Here is a 23,157-nt window from a genome sequence, read left to right on the forward strand (position 1 = left end):
ATGATTAACTGACTGTACATGGACTGAACTTACTAAATTCTATTGACGGATGGAATACTACTTAGGTTTGATAACTAACTGAGTTCTTGAGATTACTAATCTTACTGAGTACTGAGTTCATAAGATTTTTGAGAGTACTAAATTAAGGAGATTACTGAAGTTACTGAGTACTGAGAATATTGAAATTAACTGAGATTAACTGAGTTTACTAAATTTTCCTAAGTCACATAACTGATTGAATTCTATAGATCATGGCTAGACTAAGAGTATCGTGAAAAAATTACATCGCTTTAGGCACCCAACTATATTTTTTGCGTACAAGTACCCCTAGGACTCGATGGAAGCAAACTAACACAACGTGACTTTCTTGAATACGTGACCATCAATAATAATCCATAATACATGAGTGAGGGATTTCATAAAGTACATGGTCATCATCATATCAAAGATGAATGGGAACGCTTAAAATCAAGACATAAACCTCATGTTCTAATATCATGGGCATTTGGATAATATATACTTTTCATAACGATGGCATGGAAACTGTTTAAACATACGGGAATGGCAAGCATGTAACATTTAGTTCATATTTTAATAATTGGGGGATAACTCATGTTGTACTTCATAATCATGATCTTGTACATAACACAGAATGCATATAGACACACTATGAATCCATTCTCCAATCATCGTGTACATTCCATTAACATATATATTGCACAACAACAACATATGATCCCTTTAAACATAATAGACTAGCATGAATTTATCATATAGTTCATCCCTAAGCTATATACATGATTTCTATCATTTTAGGCATTTTATCAAACACCTTACATGTATAACTTTGGGCATAGGTATACTTATCAATTTAACAATCTTAAACCAGCCAAATTCATGGATCTCAACTAACATGCTCACATACTTCATGAAAATACATCAAGATACCAAATAACTACCATCAACATGAACATAATAATACCATAATAAGATAATCACATAGCATGATTTTAAAACTTCATTCTTGAGCTCCATGGATGAAAGGTATCCATGGATGAGCAATACGCACACATTAAAGTTTTATCTTAAAAGAGATCTAATATTTCTTGAAGGTTCTTGAAGAAATCCTTAGGCTTGTTCTTGATTTTTCTTGACTAGGGTTTAACCCTTTTGGGATAGAATGTTCTTGTTCTTGAGGAGAATGAGAAAATAATGGGATAATAGCCTTCTAAAGGATTGAATATCGTGTTTAGAGTGAGGGATAAAGAGAAAAATACCCCCATGAAATCACCTCCCAATTGATGAAATTATCAGGTGACGACATGGGCTGATAAGCCGTCAGATCTATGATAGCCTGTCAGCCCAGGTCGTCTCCTGGGAGCTCGAATTTTTAGGTTTCTATCTAAGCCTTATGAAATGGCTGATAAGTCATTAGAAATGTCGTAAGAAATTTTATAAGTCATCAGAAATGTGATAAGTCATCAAAAATGTGATAAGTCATCTGAAATGTCGTCACTCAGTTTCCAGGCTGAAATGTTGACGTTAAATAGGCATAATATTTTGCTCCGATTTCAGATTTAGGAAAAATTGGTATTGTTGAAAAGCTAATTCAATTATCTATATTTTGATGGGTAATGAGATAAGAAATTTATAGTACAATAAGAGATATGCTCATTTAAAGTTCACTATGGTAATATCTTTGCCAAGAATTCAATTGGTAAGGAATGTTTTGATTCGTCCGATAGCTGGAAGTTATTTGAAAACTTAATATACATCTAAATTTCTCATAAAACTATAAAATAACCATGATGCACTATGTATGAGATTGAAACATGGTAGTAATATAGGTTTGGATTTTTTTGGGTATTACAATTCTTCCCTTTGGGAATATTCGTCGTCAAATGCGAATAACTGAGATGGAAGAAAATATCAACTGAAGTACGTACAAGACATACACTACTGAAACATGGTTTTGGGACTGACATGACTAATAAGCTAAATACATCATACTAAACATGCATATCTGATGCATGAGTAGCTAATTTATGAATGCATGACTGAGTGTTTCGATGAAATGAGTTTCTCATAATAAGAATGCATATCTGATGCCTAATTTTATAACTAACATGATACGTAAATACATGAATAAAATTACTGGTAAGCTAATGACACATATCTGATGCGTGAATATATAACTGAACTGACTCATGAACATACGACTAAACATGTAATGGTAAAGATACTAAGTTTGAACTAAAAACTAAGCATGGAACTGAATACCAATTTTGTTACTAAAATTTGAAGATGAGAATGAGTAACTTCAATGAAGACTGTTACCTTGAACTAAAAATATCGATGAGTCTGAGACTAATTACTCAATATGCATGAGTGAAAACACAAGAACATAACTGAGTTTGGAACATGATACATAAACTAAATTGAGTCTGTAATACGAGGTGTGCAACTGAGGTTGGAGCTTAAGGGTTGACTTGTGAGTATCCCCTAATCCATACTAGATTTATCAAATATAGAGTGAATGGAATGCTTATGTTATGAAAGTTTGTGGAATCATAGCATATCTCCCCCTTGGGACACTAGGTCCATCACAGAATACTGACTTGGCTGTGCTACCGAAGGAAGCTGAGGTAATGCATAAGGAACCTAGAAACTAAATAGTGACTATTTATATGAGATCTAAAACTGAAGCATGACACATGAACTGAGCTGATTACTGAACTTAAGAATACATTATAACTAAGACTGCAACTGAGATGGCACTGAGTTATGATAGTCACATAATAAAGGTTGTCATATGTCAAGGATCTGAATGTACACTCATACTCTGAATTTTTTCCTGATTTCTAAGTACAACCTCTTGCTAGTTATTTATTTGCATATTAGCATAACATTTAAGCCTATCTCCATAAGTACACCCTCATGTAAAACAGGTATGCAACAATCTTCTCTTAACATGTATCATTTAGTCTCTCACTTATCTGAGCAACTACTCATCACTACACTATTCTCACAAAGAGAGATCACTAAAGGGGTTGAATCAAGAGGACCTGGAACATAAATGGACACGAACTGAGCTTGAAACATGACTGAGGCCTGAGAAATAAAATATCAAAATTATGGATGTACCCAAAAGGTCTGAACTGAGGATATACATGACATATCCCAGATTAAATGATCAATAGGAGTTTAACATGAGTCATGGGAGCTGAGCAAACTATAAGGCGTGACATATGTACATTAGTCATGAGCTGCATGACCTAAGCTGGGAGCTTTTTACATTCACGATACATGATTTATATTACTGAGGGTAATAGAACGGAACCTCTTATGCTGGAAAATAGAATCATACATGATTCTATAGAAAGTATGAATATAATTTGAGTTCATGGAACTGAGACATGAAGAATGCATACGCATTATGCTGACTGAAGTGTGAAACTTTACACTGAGATAAGGATAGATCGGGAATCATGTTTGCTAACTGCTTTTCTGTACATACTGACTCTACTATTGAAATCTGAGAGCCTGACTTGGGTACTTGATCTACCAGCTCCCCCTTGGCTTTAAGCTATCATCATAAGTCAGTGAACACTAAACTAATCTCTAAACCGAACAACAATCATCATCACATACTTACACTCTGATCAACACATGCTCGCCTTACTAAAACATCATCTACCTCTATTTCCTCACATACTACTAATATCACATTCACACATTCATGCTTAAATTCAATTCAATAAACTTAAATTTCTAACTCACACTATTCAAGCTTACTAATTCAATCTAGCACAACTATCCCCATAAATACATAATCTTATCAATCCAGATAACATTATGCCAACTCCACTACTGGTGAACCCCTGGGTTCATTCTTCTAAATCTAGTCATATGCTATCATAGGATTTTGAGAAGGGATCTTGTCGAATATCTAAATCTGGATTCAAGAATAAGTTCTTATGATCAAGAATGAGATTCGTACAACTTTGAAACATAACAGAATTGGGGGATACTATTTGAGCATGTGGCAAATCCTATAACTATCGGTAGGGACTTTCTGAGAAAGCCTTATTTGTAGGACTTGAGCTTCCCTACTTCTATTACCTTGAAAGTAAGATGGACTTGACATGAGTGAAGCATGATGAGAATATACATGAGTTGGTTATGAAACCTTTAGATAGAACGATCTGAAATATGAAAGAGGGGAGATTGTTCCGAAAAAATCTCATAGCCTTCTACACAAAAGTGTGGTGCACAGTAAACCTATATACAAGACTCTACTAGATGTGGATTTCAAACTTCCTAGGACTCTATTGAACCTTAAGCTTTGATACCAAGTTTGTAATGCCTCAATTTTCTAAACCAGAATGCTACACGGTGCTAATGACCCCAAAGAACCACAGGTTAACCGATGACTAATATTTGTACTTGTAAACTGGATAATATCTCATAAAAAATTGAAAACATGATCTGAAAGGCCATAGGGTTCAATACTGGTACATATCTAAAAAATATGGTATAACAATATAAAAATAAAACATAAATACTAAAAAATAATGAAGTCTAAATATCTGATCTAAAATCTAGTCTGAAAGCCTCTAATTGAACTAAATAAGAAGTTGAAGAAAAATGTCTCCAACTAACTTCGTCTACTAATACTGAATTGAAATAGTAACTAAAAATAAGAAATAATATCATCCTTGAATGATGAGGACTCGATGCCAATCTACTACTGCTGCAATCTGAAATGCTACTGAAGGTCTGGAACTCGTGCTTCTGAACCTATGGCGTAAAGTAAAACACCATAGGGAAAATGCATCAGTACAACTGAATGCACTGAGTATACGAGTGAGGTAGGCTAAATGCAATGGTTATATGCATGAACAATGCTTATTGATGTGAATGTGAGAATACATACATATATAAGTAACTGCAACTGACTTTATGGTGATACTGACTATTAATTCTAAATACTGATAATACGAGTTTACTGATACTGGATAGTGAATGCGTGAGTTTACTGATATTGATATGTAGTTCACTAAAAAGTGAGGAGCTAATACTCTTATACTAAATACTGGGAGACTAATGTTGTATACTAATATCTAACATGACTGATAAATGAGTTTTGATAACTGATACAACTGATAAGATGAATGACTGTATTTGACAGTCCTGAATTTGATAGAACTATCAAAGCTCTGTACTGTATCTGAGTGGACTATATTTGAAAGTCTTAAAATCCAAAGAACTATTTGAGTTCTTTTACTGAGACTAGGTGACAGTATCTAACAATCTTTAAATCTATAAATAAAATAGTAGGAAGTAGCTATCTAATTGACATGCCCCATATATGCTATTATAGCTGAGCTGAGGTCTAGTCTTTTTCCTAATTAGAAGGGTGTCAATACCGTGCCACTAGTAAAGATAAGCTGTGGCTAACCCTCATCTGATAGTGTACCCAAAAGAGAATAACGTGGCCCTCATCTGACAGTGCTTATCCACCTCATCAACACTCATCTAACAGTGTTGATGTCTCAACCTGTGTTAGCTACATAGTTCTAGAATTCAAGGATAATTGCTAATAATTAGACCCTTATCTGACAGTGTATGTTCCCATCCTTGTGTTCACTCGGTGCTAATTTCTACTCCCATCTGAAGAGACTGAACATAATTAACTGACTGTACTTGGACTGAGCTTACTGAATTCCATTAATTGATGAAATACTACTAAGATCTGATAATTAACAACTTTCTGAGTTCTTGAGATTACTGATTATACTAAGTACTGAATTCATGAGATTTCTATGAGTACTGAATTACAGAGATTACTGAAGTTACTGATACTGCAATTACTGAAATTAACTGATATTAATAGAGTTTACTCAATTTACCTTAAGTCACATAACTGAATAAATTCTATAGATCATGGCTTGACTGAGAATATTGTAAAAACATGGCACGGCTTTAGGCATAGAACTATATTTTTTGGGTACAAGTACCCCTTGGACTCGATGGAAGGAAACTGACACAACATGACTATCTTGAGTACATGACCATCAATAATAATCCAAAATACATGAGTGAGGGATTTCATGAAGTACATGGTCATCATAATATCTAACATGAATTGGAATGCTTGAAATCAAGTCATAAACCTTATGTTCTAATATCATGGGCATTCCAAAATATATATTTTTCATAACGATAGCATGGAAAACATTTAAACATAAGGGAATGACAAATATGTAACATTTAGGTCATATTGCAATAATTGGGGGATAACTCATGTGGTACTTCATAATAAAGATCTTGTACATAACACAGAATGCATATAGACACACTATGAATCCATTCTCCAATCATCATGTACATTCTATAAACACATATATTGCACAACAACAACATGTGAGCCCTTTGAACATAATAGACTAGCATGAATTTATCATATAGTTTATCCCTAAGCTATAATACATGATTTCTATCATTCTAGGCATTTTATCAAACACCTTACATACACAACTTTGGGCATAGGTATACTTATAAATTTAACAACCTTAAGCCACCCAAATTCATGGATTTCAATTAACATGCTCACATACTTCATGAAAATACATCAAGATACCAAATAACAACCATCAACATGAACATAATCATCCTACAACAAGATAGTCACAATTTATGATTTTAAAACTTCATTCTTGAGCTCCATGGATAAATAATACGCATACCTTAAAGCTTGATATTGAAAGAGATCTAATGTTTCTTGAAGGTTCTTGAAGAAATCCTTAGTCTTGTTCTTGATTTTTCTTGACTAGGGTTTAACCCCTTTGGGAGAGAATGTTCTTATTCTTGAGGAGAATGAGAAAATAATGGGATAATAGCCTTCTCATGGCTTTAATACCATGTTTAGAGTAAGGGAAAAAGACCAAAATACCCTCACAAAATCACCACCCAATTGCTAAAATTATCAGCTGATGATATGGGCTGATATGCCATCAGATCTATGATAGTCGATCAGCCTAGTTCGTCACCTGTGAGCTAGAATTTTTGGTTTCTGTCTAATCCTAATTACATGGCTGATAAGTCTTCAAAAATATCGTCAAAAATGTGATAAGTCATCAAAAATATCATAAAAAATGTTATAAGTAATCAGAAATGTTGTCAAAAATGTTATAAGTCGTTAGAAATGTCGTTACTCAATTTCCAGGCTGACATGTTTGAGTAAAATAGGCATAACTTTTTGCTCCGATATCAGATTTAGGATAAATTGATATAGTGGGAAATATAATTCAATTATCTAACTTTTGGTGGGTCATGAGCACAAAAATTCATAATATAATGGGGGATATTATCGTTTGAAGTTGACTATGGCAATATCCTTCCCAAGAATTCAATCGGTAAGGAATATTTTGATTCATCTGATAGATAGGAGTTATTTGAAGACTTAATATACATCTAAATTTCTAATAGAACTATGAAAGAATCGTGATTTACTATGCATGATCTTGAAACATGGATCTAATATTGGTTTGGATTTTTTGGGGTATTATACTCGTATATGGAAATGAACTATGAAACCCTATCAAAATCGACATTGCAGACACAATAATGCTATAAAAATTTACATTTGTGGTTGTTTTGATGATAAATGAGTCTGGAAGCATTGGGATCCAAACCAAAGGTCAAACTAGCCTAAAATAAAAATTCCAAAGTTGTTAAAAATGTTAGAATTTGCATATAAGGTTGTTTGACTAGTGTTTTTGGCCGATAGCCAATTCTTACCAGCAAAGTCTTTAAAATAGAGAATTGGTTCTACAAACTAAAGAAACTGCCTGATAGATGAACTGTTAGCTCCATAAAGTCAAAAATGACCTGGCGCAGCTATAGGAAAGCTCTAAATTAAAAAATGAGTAGAAATGTCAAAAATGACCAGGAGGGTCACTATAAGATCGATATTATTGATATCTTATATGACTAACTACTATTCTACTGCCATGAGATAGCTTAGACCATGATCTATTAAGATTTGAGGTGACCTAAGCTTATTATACCATTATAGAATGAATTCATTATATGAAGTAGAACTGGTTATGAGAATTTATCCTTATTTATTCATTTTATTCATGAAATTGGTACCATTGAGAAATTGAATCCAAAAGAATGTGATACTTTATAAAATTCCTTAATCAAGGGATGTGACTATAAGGTTGATTGATAAGATTATGATAGTATATGAGTTATGAACTCAACATGCGTCCCTTTCTTGATGCTTATTCTTGAAAGGTGTAAACGAGGTGACATTGCGACATTGCATTATTAGAATTTAATTGCATTGCATCACTTATATTTCTCTTATTCGATTGATATTATGTATTTAGTCTTTCTTTTTTGTAATATGTTGTGTAGTTACTCTTATACTATTATTGTAGCTATATTATTTATACTATTTAAGAGTTGTACATCGTGATCCGTAGTTGGAGACTTTTTTATATGCAGATGAAAGCTTTGGTTATAGTTTTCTTTATATGTTTAGTTTTATACTTTGCTTGGTCAGCCTACGATCCTTACTAAGTACAAGTTACATGTATGCACTCTTACTTTCTCTACCCTTTTGGTGTTGATTCCATTTTGAGTGCAACCTATGAAGCGTGAGTTTATTATGATTTAAAAGTGTTTTAGATTACTAGTGAGCTCCTCATCTGAGGCATGTTCCCAATTTCCTCTTTATTGATTCGTGTGTTTATATTACATCCTAAGACAAATTTTTATATCTGTACACTATATTAGATTATAGTGCTTTTTACTCACGACACTAAATCTGTTGGATGAGAGTTGCATCTATTTGATATTTAAAGTTGTCTTATATTTTTGGCCTAAATTTATCGTAAATTATCATATTTGATTAATATATGTCTTATTTTATTCTTTCATATTCTCTTTTTGAGTTAGGCTTACCAACCAGGGTTGGGTCGTGGTAGGTCCATCATTACCTTAGATTTTGGGTCGTTACATAAAAAAGAGTTGTCTGCTAACCCCATAGACAAACAATCACCCTTTTGAGATAGTGATAGTATCACACCTCAATAATGTTATTTCCTTCCTGTTTTCTTCATTTATTGTCTACCAATTCAAAAGAGTGATTCCCTTATTATAGATATCAACAAGAATTTATGAATCTCTTTGCTAAAATAAGGATTTCATTAGGTTTGATGGAATCAATTTCACTAATTAGAAGGATAAGATTGTGTTTCTTCTCATTTCTTTGAAAATTTATAATTCTTAAGATCTTGAAATTACAAAATTCTAGAACCAACTAAGGGAGGATCTACAAAAATTAAGGCATTAAGAAAGAAATGTGAAGAGGATGAACTTATCTATTGTGGCCATATTCTTAATGTCATAGTTGTTCAATTATGTAATTTCTATTAAAATATAAAGACTCACAAATAAATATGAAGTTCATTGAAGGAAACATATCAAAATGGATAAAAGGGCACAAATAAATTTTTTTCTTTGCAATATTTTGAGTTTCAAATTACAGAGATCTATCAACCACAAATCTAATTTATACACTAAAATTAGTAGTTTCTTAATTACATGATCTTGATGTGAATATTCTTGATGCACTACAAATTGGTGCATTCTATTCAAATTACCTAATTCTTCAAAGAATTGAATTCTTAAGAAAGCCTGGCTTTTAAAAAGTTCAAAACTCATCTATAGATTGAGAGTGAAACTCGTACTCAATAAATACAATTTTAATCTACTTCAAAGGTTAACAATCTCAATTAATATGTTGTAATCAAGTTAAGGTATCAAAAAAATTTCTGGCCTGATTTCAAAGCAAATAAAAATTTTCAGCAAAAGACTATAAAAATAATTACTTCTTCCATTTAAAAAAATGACTTATTTTAACTTGAAAAAAAGTTGATGAAAATAAAGTTCTTGAATGTTGTGGTATTAAATTGAATTCATGTTAAATGTACTAAAATTCCCTTTAATCTTGTGGTATTAAACATTCCATGTGAAAAGTTGAATTTTTTTTATTGCCAAAAAAGAAAAGGGCCATTCATTTTGAAATAGTTTAAAAAGGAAAACATTTCAATCTTTATGAAATGAAAAAATACTTGGTAAGAAAGGATACTTTGCTTATGACTAATGTTTAAAAGGAAGGAAGAGTATTTTAAAATCTCAAAAAATTCTGTATAGAATCGAGCAAGCTTGTGATGCCATGTTCTTTTGTTATTACAATGTTTGGGGAATAAGTACTCTACTAGAACTTATGCTAGTAAGAAAGTTGATAAAATGTAGATGTTGGTTGGTTTCATATAAAAATCTATCTTCATGTAGTTAGTCGCACTTTGTGGTTCATGCCGTGATGTTTGGTGGTTTCTTACTAGTTAGGAGATGTCCAGGTTATTTTATTTCTCGTAGAAAGTTTAGAGATAATAAATATAATGAGACAAAATGGCTGTCAGGTACCCAGTCCAGATGTGGATGAGGTCATTTTGATGTTGTACCTAGAAGGCCGAAGGTGAAGTCTTAGAATGATGTTACTGTAGGTACGATTTCAATATGCCATCAGCTAGCTATCACCTTATTTAATTTGAGATCCACTTATTCATATGAATCTGCTTATTATGCACTGCGGTTAGAGTTGTCTTGGGATCCTTTATTTGTTTATTGTGTGTAGCTAATACTGTGGGTGATTTTTTAAAAGTGGATCAAGTCTATAATTCTTGCATTGTGATTTTTTGAAAGTATGACACTTAGGATGACCTTAATGTTCTATACATGGTAAATTTTGATGTGATTCTAGTCATTGAGTGGTTATCCTCCAATCACATGGTCTTGGATTATTTTGCCAAGACTATTACCATATCTATACCTAGTATACCCATAATTATGTGTCAGGGTTCTTCCATTTGCACACCAACATGGATTATTATGTATTTTATGGTTACAAGAATTCTATCTTGAGGTTTTTAGTATTTTTTTGCTTATGATTGTGATGTTAGTGCGGAGAGTCCGTTACATGAGTTCCCTGATATTTTCCTTATTGAGCTACCTAGGTTTCCTCCTGAGCATAAGATTGAGTTTACTATTAACCATGAGCTGGGCACCCAAACTATCTTTATGGAATCTTACCATATGGATCCTTCCGATCTTAAGAAGATAAATTCTCAACTTTAAGATCTTCTAGGTAAATTTTCAAATACACCAAGTGTATCTCTTTAGGTTGATCTGCCTTGTTTGTAAACAAAAAGAATTATTATATACGTATGCGTATCGACTATAGGTAGCTAAATAAGGTGATAGTAAAGAATAAGTATCCTATGGCCGATATCAATGATTTATTTGATCAACTTCAAGGTCCGGTTGTTTTTATATGATTGACTTGAGATTTTGTTACCATCACACAAAGATTTAGGAAAAGGGCATCCCTAAGATAACCTTCAGGACTAGCAATGGACATTATGAGTTCCTGATAACCTCTTCTAGGTTGACCAATTCCCCAACAATGTTCATGGACTTGATGAATAACATTTTCAAGCCTTATTTTGATTTCATTTTAATAGTCTTCATTGATGATATCCATGTGTATGCAATAAGTATGAAGGAGTATGAGAAATATTTAACAACTATGATTCACACTTTAAGAGAGCATAGGCTTTTTGCTAAATTCTCAAAAATCCAATTATGGATAGATTATATAAGATTCCTAGGACACATAGTGTTTACGGATGGGATTATGGTAGATCCAACTAATATTGAGGCTTTTCATGATTGGCCTAAACCTACATCTGTAATCGAGGTTTTTAGTTTTATTAGTTTGGCAGGATATTATACATCATCCATCGAGGGATTCATTACTATTACAACACCTAGGACTAGATGAACTAGGAAGGAGGTCCTATTTTTACAATCCAAAAAGTATGAGATAGGATTTATGAAGTTCAAGGGCTTGCTCATTTCAACTCCTATATGGCTCTTTCAGTCGAGGAAAAGGGATTCTACTGCATATTATGATTCTTCAAGTGTTTGTTTAGGCTTTCTTCTAATGTAGCAGGGCTAATTTATTGGCATTTGCATTAAAATAGCCGAAGGTGCATGAGCACAACTACCCTACACACCAATTTTAGTTAGCAATGGTGGTTTTTCTCTTATAATTTGGAGGCTTGCTTGAATTGTGTTTTGTAATGACCCTTCAGGTCATTCTTTGTATTTTCACTCATTTTTACCTTTTAGAGCTTTCCAATAGCTGGCCCAAGTGATTTATAACTAGCTGGAACTAATACTTCAGTTACTGGTCAGTTTGTTTGGTTTTTCAGAGCCAAGTTCTTATGTTGAATCCTTTACTAGTTCAAATTAGCTCTCGAGCAAAAATTTCAGCTAAATGAACTTGTATACCAATTTTGACAGTTCAAATAGCTCCAGAATGTCAACTTTGGGTTAGGTGGACCCTTGGTTTGGGTTCCAAGTCTCTCGAACTCATTTTGGCCTATTAGCCAGAATTTAAGAAAAAATGACGTGGGTGTGGGACCCACTATCCATCAAAAAGACGTCAAATGGAATTTTTGACTTCACTACTCAGTCTTGAATGTCAAATTTGATAGGATAGCATAGTTTATTTGCACATACAAGATTCCGGATGAAACCCGAGGGGTTGGCGGAGACTCAAAAAATATTCCAAGTCTCCAACTGGTGCTTGATATCTAGTTCAACTGCTAAAGCAGCCCTTTGGGTTCTTTAGTGTCAGGAAATTTTGTATCCCAATCCATTCAGCAAGTACCACTTTAGCGGCACCTGGGCGCTTTAACATTGACTACTAAGCGACCCATGGTCTAATTTAGCAGCCCAACCTTTGGGGTCGGATATCGCTTTAGTGGAACTAAGCTCTTTAGCGGTGACCGCTATAGAGACTAATTGTCTACTTTAGCTACACATGTATGCCTAAGAAGGGTATAAATCCCATTTAGACTGATTTTTCACCACCGTCATCCATTCTAAAGAATCTAAAACCCTAAAAAGTGGGATTTCTTAGGAGAATCAATTATAGGTGATTGTGGAGCTTCAGTATTATAAATTTATGTGATTTTCCATAAAATTTGTGTTGAAATCCAATTGTTTTCATAGTTTACTTTTCCATACTTTGCTAAAATCCCTAAAAGCTTAGTGGCTTGATTGTAGTACCATTAGAACTCAAAATTCACCGATTTTGAGGGTAAAAGTTTCTTTAGAATTGATGGACATTGTGTTGGATTTGAATGTACGATTTCATAAATAGGCCCTTCAAGGGATTTTTATGTACTTTGGATGAGAGGCAAAATAGCACAATATGGGTATCATTGTTCTTATTTTTGACAAGTAGATTCTGATGTTGATATCGTGGCACTTTGCCAAAACTTCTCATAAAGGAGAATCGATGATTTAGTGAATTCTTTTGGATTTTCTTCGAAATCCAGGTAGGCTAGGTTTAACTTTTTCATAGATTGAGCTATTGATAAGTCTCAACCTACACAATTATTTTGGTGCAAGTTGATCATTGTCAATATAATAATCCAAATTATATTGGAGTCGAATCCAGGAGGAGTGTAATTTAGCTTTTGAAACCTATGTACATTAAAAGTAACAAGCCATTAACCAGCAATGTATATATAAAGCTAAATATAAATTAAAGTGTGGGCGGTATGATTAAAAATGTTGATTGAACAAAATTAACTTGTGACACTAATTTAAAGCAATAATTGTAGATTAATCCAATAAGAGACTAGTCTTGGGGTTATACTTCTCCTAGGGGTTATATATGCATGGGTGATTGAGGTTTATTCTATTTCATAGCTAAACATTTTGGTAGGTCAGAATTAAGACTCTTGATGTGAGACTTTCAACAACCCGCCAAGTTGAATCACGGTTTCTTTCGAATACCTCATGAGTGTGCCAATTTTATGAATCCACAGCTCAACTAAACATACCTATTTCTAGGATGATACCGACAATCTAGATACATCACAAAATATTCTTATTACTAAGATAATGCTACATAAATAACTAGTATCAAATAGTTGTTCACTACTAGTCATCACCCACACCCTTTATTCAAAGATGATGTAGGATCCAAGTCATTGGGGTTTACATCCACAATTATCGATTCAATCAAAAAGTAATAGATAAATCTAACATCAATGACTAATAATTAGGACAAAAAATCAAGACCTATACACTTTAACACCCTAATCAAGCATGACATAAAAATGAATATTTAGTTACTCATGAGATTGGAGAAAAGAGATATACCTAAGTTAACATTCAATGGTTCCATTTAAAATCAAAATAATATTAATCCAAACTTTAAAGTCAAATCATAACTAAAACTCTCTTGGAACTTTAACACAATTTTCTTTCCTTAATTGGAAGGGTTTTTCTCAGTACATACTTGAAAATTAGTTGGAAGATGCCTTAATTATGTATGGGTTTTGCCCTTTTGAGAATTGGGACCAGCTACATGAATTGATAAAACATACCTAGGACGTTTGGTTGCTTCATCGTGATTGCGCCCTTTGGATCAAAATTGTACTTTTGGAATTCTATAGCACTTTACCACAATCGCGACACCTGAGCATCTTCTGATCCCTAATTTATTGACAGTGATCGTAACTCTGAGGATCATGATGGCAGTACCGAGGGCCTCATAATTTCTATATCTTAGTTTTTTTTGTCCATTTTCCTTTCCTTTTTTCTTGATTTCCACTCGTTTTCCTCTCTAGCTTTTGAATGTTAGTATGCGACTTGATGTTGGGTGTATTTGTGCATTCTAGTGTTACTATTCTAGCCTTTTTAGCCTTGTTTTGAGGATAATTCTTATGCTATATGTGTTTATATTGATATAAATGAAAATTTTGTGTGTCCAAGTACATGTTTACAATGTTTAATGGTGGTTTCACATGAGTTTTGATTCAATTTGAGCATTTACAGTTCAACCGAGAAATATAGTGTAACTAGCTTGATCTAAGTGTTTTTCTAGTCTATTGTGTTGAGTTCTAATGTGTTTTAATGAGTTCTTAAGGTTGTTATTAGGTATTTATATGACAAAAAACTTATTTATAATGTTCAAGGGTCAATTGAATCAAGAAAAGAGTCAAAACAATAAGTTAAAGCTTAATGTGAATTTAGCCTATGCTTAGCTCGTGTTTCTAGTTCATCGTTGAGGATGTTGTCTCATTTTAAGCTCTAAATTATTATCTTTAATGCAATAGGATGCTTGATAAAAGGATTATGATGTTATATGAAGGATATACAAGCTCTAAATCAAGTGGAAACAACTTCAAAGGGCTTGGAAATGACCATGGAAGCACAATATGCAAGTTGGACACCAATTTGGACCCCTGTAAGTGTGTAGTATTTATGTTTTGACATTGGGTGCGTGCTTCATTCCATTGGATTCATAAGGGTATAAAAATTGAGAAACACCGTGTCGCGGAGCTGTACTAATTCACAATAGTCCAAAAATAGTGTCTCAATGCAATTGCACTGCTTAGCTCCAAAGATCAAAATTTTGTAGTTAAGTGCCCAGTTGTGTCTAGGATTCCATTTAACACTATGGCATGATGCGGCAATGAAAAAAATTGGGATCAAAGTGCTGAAATTAATGAAAATAATGTGGAAACCTAATCCAAGTGGGGTTAAGTCTAAATCCGTCTTTCGAGTATATGAAAATAACTCCTCACATGAATGATGATTGAACAATGTAGAATTTTCCTAATTTCAATTTTTTTCCATGTAGAGAATTGAATAAGTTGTCCATCGATACCAATTTCATCAAAATCTAACATCGGACGAAGGAGTTATTGCCATTTTGCTCAGAGTTATCAGATCGCCCAGATTTGAAGGTCGACCTGACGGACTGTCAGGTTCCTGGCGGACCATCAAGTTCCCCGTCAAGCCAAGGCAGTGATTCCCTTTCCAGGCCATCGTGTGACGGCCAAGTTGGAGGACCATCAAAATGTTGATGGACCGTCAAGGGGTCCGTCAGGATGAGACCGAACATCCCAGTTTTGGCCCCCGAGTGAAGGGCGATCTGGTGGACCCTCAGATCCCTAACGGACCGTTACACTGACCGTACTATGCCCCAATCAGCGAATTTCATCTTTTTCAAAAGGGCATTTTGATATTTTCTACCTATTTTGGTCTTATAAATATACCCAAGTGGTAAAGAAAAGATCATTTTTCTTTTATTTCTCTCCAATCTTCCACAAGAAAAGTCTAGAAACTAGGGTTTTCTCTCAACCCAAAAAAAAAATCAAATTTTCTTCCAAGAAATTCAAGAATTCTTCCATAGATCCTTCCAAGTTGTTCTAGAATTGAGTTATCCGAGTCAAAGATATCATGAAGCTTAGCCCGAAAGTGAAAGAGAGAGTTTCCAATCAAGTTTCTTTGTCTCCAAAATTATAATCCAAGGTATGTGGGGTTTGGACAAGAACACTTCTTTCGTTCTTGTGCCCAAAAATTTAATTTCTACTATTGAAATCCATGATTTTGCAGAGTGGGTTTACACCCAAATTACTTTATTAATGAGTTAGGATATTTGAGCTAATCGAGATTGATACACATAAATATTTGATCATTTTATTTCTTAAATTTAGAACTTATGCCATGAGTTGAATATCATTATTAGGATTTGATGATTTCCCAATGATTTGAGATAAGAGTCATGATTTAAGCTTTTCTATGAAAAGTTTGATTATTGAATATACATATTGATATTTGAGCTTGAGAGTCAAGAATGAGTTCTATGATCTTTCTTGAAGTTTTTTTGATACATGATTATTTTACAATTTCCAAATTATGACTTGATATTTAATATTGTTTATTTCATGTTTCTACTGTAAGTTGGTATTCCAAGTGCTTTCAAGACATGTGTCGAGCTTTAAACTTCCTTATGACAAATTGGATTATTGAGTATATTGATCCATGATATTGAGTCGTTATAATGAGTCTTGATATTTCCTCAAAGTTATTGATGTTTCCATGACTTAATGAATTGATACATCTTGATGTTGAGAAAGATTGTTTGAATTTGAGTCGAGTTAGGAAACCAAAGTCATATATGATTTACCGATGAGATATAGTGTTGTTTTGATCATTATGATAGACCTATGAGTTGATATTGATTGAGGTGGATTTCCTAACGCGTTCTGAGCTGAGTCTCGGGACCCTATTTCGGGGCGTTACAGGTTATGACTTATATACTATAGATATAACATCTTAAAACACGTTTTGGGACATCTTTGAACCCTAGATCACTTGGAACAACATTGGAGGCTACCAAAATTCTTTTTTTATTTTTATTTCTTTAATTTAGCTTTTTTTTCTATAGATTTAATCATTCATACAATTAATTTGATCTTTATTATGGCTATGACTGGCTAAAAACTCACTTTTCAGGGTTGAAGCTAAGAACATTATTATTACTTCTATAGATTAAGTCTGTTTTCTTTGCTTATCAATATTGGTTGTTTGTTTACTCTTGTTTTAACTATTTTAAGGATTGGAGACCCTTAGAATACATCCATTGTCAACCTTGTGAACTCTTGAGAGGGAATAGGGCGATAGAACATAAGAATAAGCAGAGTATGGTTCTTGATTCTTTATAAAATAAGAAACTTGAGTTAGTATCTAGGAAAGAGATGTACTTAGATACCCTACTTGATTCATATGTAGGATGATATTTTTTGAGATCTTAAGTGAATTATTACATCCCCGCTCAACGATGTAGATGTAAGGTTTAACTTAGGTAATAGATTAGAGGTTGGGAAACCATAATCATGCAATTAATCCTTTGAATCAACAACTAAGATAAGAAAGGTAATGAATGAAATCCAATAGCATAATATGATTATTCAGAGTGCTTCAACCCTGGGTTTTCTCCTATAGATTGTTACAAGATCTTTACATTATAGATTATTTAATTTAGTTGCAATATAGAAACTCAATTATCTCTTTTGGTTGCTCTTGCATCAAGTGAATCTAAATTGGGAACTAAAATCAAATCGTTCCCAAATCTATTCTGTGGGATCGATAACTCAGCTTTCTTGAAGGCCACTTTATTACTTGGTAGACCACGTACACTTGCATATGCTCTTGGGGGCTATCAATCTTTTGGCGCCGTTGCTGGGGACTTGTTATTTAGCAATTTTTTATTTTAGTTTTACTTTTAGATTTATTTTGTCTTTTTAATGCTTGGTCTTAGTTTTGTTTTTGTATGGAACAGGTTTCAATGTTCATAAGCTGAAAAAAAATTAGGAGTTGGTTGAACCAAGCCCGGAACCAGAGCAACTTTACCATCAATGCATGAGAGAAACAATCCTTCTCCCCAGAATTCCGCAAATATAAGAAGACCAACAAAATACTATTCCTATGGCTGAAAACAAGCGGCTGGTAGCAAGGTTAGGGAACCGGCAGTCCCACTTCCAATGAACTTGACTTCTCCAATTCAAAGATCGGCAGCTAGGGGAAATTTTGAGTTGAAATACAATATGGTGAAGCTTCTTATTAGCAATGGACAATATGAAGGTCTTTCACATGAGGATCCACAAGTCCACTTGTAGACTTTTATTGAGCTTATAGGTACATTCACTTTAACCGAGGTGACTCTAGATTATGTGAGGCTGACACTCTACCCCTATTCACTTATTGGGGAAGCTAAAAGGTGGTTGAATGCTGAGCTGGCCAGTTCAATCACAACATGGGATGACTTAGCTAAAAGAATCCTTATTAGAATTTTTCCATCAGGCAAGACTCTGAGACTTCGCAGTGCGATAGTGAAATTCAAAGAGAAACCTGATAAAAATCTATATCATGCTTAGCAACGCTTCAAGGCCCTTCTTTGGGATTGTCCACACCACCAACAGTCGAATGAGGTACTTGTTCATACTTTTCTAGAACTTCTTGATCACAATACAAAGATTTTGCTAGATTCAGCCACAGGTGGTCAAGCATTGGAGCTAACTTATGATGAGCAATACACATGGCTGAACCACATAGCATAATGAAATCCAAAGTGGCATTCAGATTCCAGAAGTACCACATAAAGAATTGCGGATGTGTTGGAGGTAGACCAATTCATCACTTTATTAGCATAGTTTTCTACTTTACAAAATTTGATCAACACAACATTCAGTACCATAAAGTTGGGAGCAGTACAACTTATAACCACAGTCATTGCTATCTACTAAGCCATAGGTTCGTGTAAGGTATGCAGAAATAGAGGTCATGCAACGGCCATGTGCTCTTCAAATCCAGAATCTGTGATGTATGTAGGCAATGATCAAAGGCCAAATTATGGGAATACCTACAATATAAAATGGCAAACTCAGCCACCAAATCAGTCATGGAATACCCCATAGCCATAGGGCCAATCAAATCAGTCAATGAGCAACATGGAAGAGATGATGAAAAAACTCGTAGCTGGTCAAACATAATTGATTATGCATCTAAGCAGTCAAAAGGCAGAATTACAGAATCAAAAAGTGGCCTAGAGAAATTTAGAGTGGCAGGTTGGGCTGATACAATAAGCGTTAAATACCAAACCGTATGATAGTTTGCCCGCTAATATAGAAAATCCAAAAGAAGTCATGGAAATCACCTTGAGGAGTGGTAAAGAGCTTTATAAAGAACCATCCAAAGCAACAAAGGAGGTAGATACTGAGGTGGCGACCCAATAGGTTTTTGATAGAGTTGCTAAAAATTCAAGAGAGTCTGAGGACTTGAAGGAAAAATTTGCCGAAGAAAAAGTGAAGAAGAGACTGCCACTACCCTTCCCTCAAAAGTAAATAAAAGAAAAGAAGATGCATTGTTCAAAAAGTTTATTAACACATTCAGATACAACAACAACAACAACAACAACAACAAAAAGCCCAGTTTGTTCCCACATTCAGAGAGTTGCATATTAATCTAACTTTTCTAGATGTTAAGCAGAGTATGCCTAAGTATGCAAAGTACTTGAGGGATGTGATGATGAAGAATGTGAAACTACAAGATATGGGAGCTATAATACTTACTAAAGAGTGTAGTATGACAATAACACAAGAAATCCCCAAGAAATTGAAAGATCAAGGAAAGTTTGCTCTCCCTATTTAAATTAGGGGGAAAAAGTACATGCATTGAGTGACTTAGGGGAAAGCATTTATTTAATGCCTCTATCATTATTAAAAAAATTGGGCTTGGGAGAGCCTAAAGTGACACGAGTGGTCATGCAGCTAGCAGACGGATCTATAGCATATCCAGATGGAATCATTGAGGATATCCTCATAAAGGTTGGTAAATTTGTTATTCCTACTGACTTTTTTGTTCTTCATTTTATGGCAGATACACAAATACAAATTATTTTTAGGCATCCATTTTTAGCAATCGGAGGGGCTTTAATTGATATTAGAGTGGGAACACTCAACATAAGGGTAGATGATAAAGATATGTTAAAAGGTAAAAAAGGTTTGAAACGAATAAAAAAATGGCTCCCAGAAGGGGGTCAAAGGGTGAAGAAATATGGTTGAGTTGTTATGGGTCTTGCCACGACACTAAATCAAGCACTGTTTGGGAGGCAACCCAAGTTAATTAGGTTTAGTTTCTTGTCAATTTTTTTTAAGTTTTTATTTTACGTAGTTTTTGTTTTTGTTTGAGTCACAGGTTCATGGGAAGTCTGAGTACCATAAACTTGAGATTGAAGCATGGAAAAGATTGAGTGTGGGGTCCGATGGATCTTATTTATTTGTGAAGATGCTACTATCTAGGCCTAGAGGCCGCAGGGAGTATTTCTATCTTTTTACTTTTAAATTCACTTTGTGGACAAAGTAGATTTTTAAGTATGTGGTGGAGAAATTCCTAAATTTTGGCTCAGATTAAAAAATTTTGGGGTAATATATTTTTGTTGTTGCTGTTTTTGATTGCATGGTGCAAGTGTTTTGTTTTGTAAAACATATGGAATAAGTGAATTGTAAATTTTTAGACTCTTAGGCTCATTTTTGTGACTCTTATATTTGTGGATTAAATTTTAATTTATGCTATTGTTGGTTGGGATTCTATAATGATCCTATTGAGTTGACCATGTGCCATATGTGTGTAAGTTTTTTATATATTCCATTTTTCATATGTTGTCCAAAACTTACCCGGTGTGTGTGTGAAACGAAATAATGAATGAGAATTTACGAGATGATATAGACATTTCTTTGATAGCCTTGTTTTATACCTTCTATTAATCCTTCCCTTGTGCTTTATCCTAGTTAACCCCTATGAGCCTTTAGCTTTTTTTCTTTATGAAACCTCATAAGTAGCCTAATCCTTCTTTGATAGACCATAATTTGATCTAAAAAGCTCCTAAGTGCTTTAAGGAAAAATTGAATTAGGAAGGAATTTGAGAAATTAAAGAAGAAAAAGGTGAAATTGATGTCCCAAGGTAATAGTTATTGTTATATAATTAATGTGTGGTGGATGATTGTGATATATTTTAGGTTAAAAATATTGCCATGATAGTGAAAGAAGAGAAAAAAATTGATTCTTGTGGTAGTAAACTATGTGTCCAACAAATGTTTGTGTAAATGCTTAAAAGATATAGGGGAAAAAACGCATGGATGAATGAATAAGTGTAATTTGGTTGTTAGATATTGATTTTAATTATTTAATATAGTTTATTAAAGTTCTTAGAGAGGTTAGTCAATATTCACAAATAGTTCCTACCTGTCCCTTAGCTTACATTACAACCCAAAAAAGACCTATTTGATCCTAAATTCAACATTTTAATATTAGTGGAGCACTACACTAAAGGCAAGCCTATGGGTCATTATGGGTAACTTGTGAATTCTTTGTGAGAGTGAGCGTAACTTGATTTGTATACCCATTATTATAATTTGCATCAATGTGAGTGATTATCGGTAACTCTCTTGTTGTGCGGGACACATAGTTGATGAATGTGGGTGATTTGTATGATGTCCTTGATTGAACAATATGAATGAGTTTTCTACTTGTGGAGTCCATTCTTGAGGCTAGGATGTTTTGGAAATAGGATTCTTGAGCTTTCAAATATGTATAACATGCTTAGTATTGTAAAATTGCATTTCGTGTTGTCATTATAGTGTTAGCTTGAATTTGTTGCATATAGTAGAAGTGTGGAGTCTCTTCATCTCATTTTGTTTATAGTTAAAATTTTTTTAAGGATGAACAAAGCTTTAAGAGTGGGGTGGTGATGTTGGGTGTATTTATGCATTCTAGCGTTACTATTCTAGCCTTTTTAGCCTTATTTTGAGGATGATTCTTCTGCTATACGTGTTTATCTTGATCAAAATGAGAATTTATGTGTCCAAGTACGTGTTTAAAATGTTTAATTGTGGTTTCACATGAGTTTTCATTCAATTTGAATGTTTAGAGTTCAACCGACAAAACTAGTGTAACTAACTTGAGCTAGGTGTTTTTCTAGTTTATTGTGTTGAGTTCTAATGTATTTTAATGAGTTTTTAAGGTTGTCATTAAGTATTTATATGTAAAACAACTTAGTTATAATGTTCAAGGGTCAACTGAATCAAGAAAAGAGTCAAAACAATGAGTTAAAGATCAATGTGAATTTAGCCTATGCTTAGCTCGTGTTTCTAGTTATCATTAAGGATGTTGTGTTGTTTTGAGCTCTAAATTGTTGTTTTTAATGCAATAGGATGATTGATAAATATATTATGATGTTATACAAAGGATATACAAGCTTTAAATCAAGTGGAAACATCTTAAAAGGGCTCGAAAATGACCATGGAACCACAAGATGGAAGTTGGACACCAATTTGGATCCCTGAAATGTTCTGAGCGTGTGTTGTGTCTATATTCAGCCATTGGACACTTACTGTATTCCATCTGATTCAGAAGTGGCCCAAAATGGTGAAACACTGCATCGTGGAGTTGTCCTAATTCGGAATTGTCTAAAAACAGTGTCTCAACACAATTGTACCGCTTAGTACCAATGACCAAAATTAGGAGTTAAGTGCCCAGTTATTCCCAGGATTCCATTTGACACTATGGTGCAACGCGCCAATGACTAAAATCGAGAGAAAAGTGCTGATCTGAAGGAAAATGACGTGGAAACCTAATCCAAGTGGGGTT

The sequence above is a fragment of the Capsicum annuum genome, chromosome 12, assembly GCF_002878395.1.
Source record: "Capsicum annuum cultivar UCD-10X-F1 chromosome 12, UCD10Xv1.1, whole genome shotgun sequence".
In the NCBI taxonomy this organism is placed as follows: Eukaryota; Viridiplantae; Streptophyta; class Magnoliopsida; order Solanales; family Solanaceae; genus Capsicum; species Capsicum annuum.